Source organism: Sinocyclocheilus rhinocerous, unplaced genomic scaffold, assembly GCF_001515625.1.
Source record: "Sinocyclocheilus rhinocerous isolate Xijiao unplaced genomic scaffold, SAMN03320098_v1.1 scaffold315, whole genome shotgun sequence".
Classification (NCBI taxonomy): domain Eukaryota; kingdom Metazoa; phylum Chordata; class Actinopteri; order Cypriniformes; family Cyprinidae; genus Sinocyclocheilus; species Sinocyclocheilus rhinocerous.
Genome location: NW_015630423.1, coordinates 1,441,867 through 1,442,147, shown reverse-complemented (window position 1 = coordinate 1,442,147; position 281 = coordinate 1,441,867). Strand labels below are relative to the sequence as shown.

At 44.1% G+C, this 281-nt stretch overlaps 1 protein-coding gene across 1 annotated transcript in view; it reads right to left on the bottom strand.

The window, feature by feature from the left end:
* Positions 1–281, bottom strand: part of LOC107740377 (lipoma HMGIC fusion partner homolog) — a 138,841-nt gene that overhangs the window by 34,808 nt on the left and 103,752 nt on the right. The gene's annotated exons all lie outside the window — the stretch shown is intronic.

Below are 281 nucleotides of genomic sequence, written 5' to 3'. Positions count from 1 at the left end.
TCTCTCTCTCTCTATGTGTGTGTGTAAGAGACTGAGTGAGTGAAAAATAATGCACTGTGCCGACCGTATTTATGTGAATACACACCAGTGCAGGCATTTTGACACTCCGTGTTTTTACCGTTTTAGACGCGCCACCGAAGACAAATCTACTATGCTTGTCTGTGTTCCACTCGGACCTCGCGAGCAGAAAACATCCAGTCAGAAGCGGATTGAGTTCGGTTTCGCGGCTTTGAGTTTTTAATACTGTCTGTCTTTTTAATATCAAGAATGTCCCGCTCTTT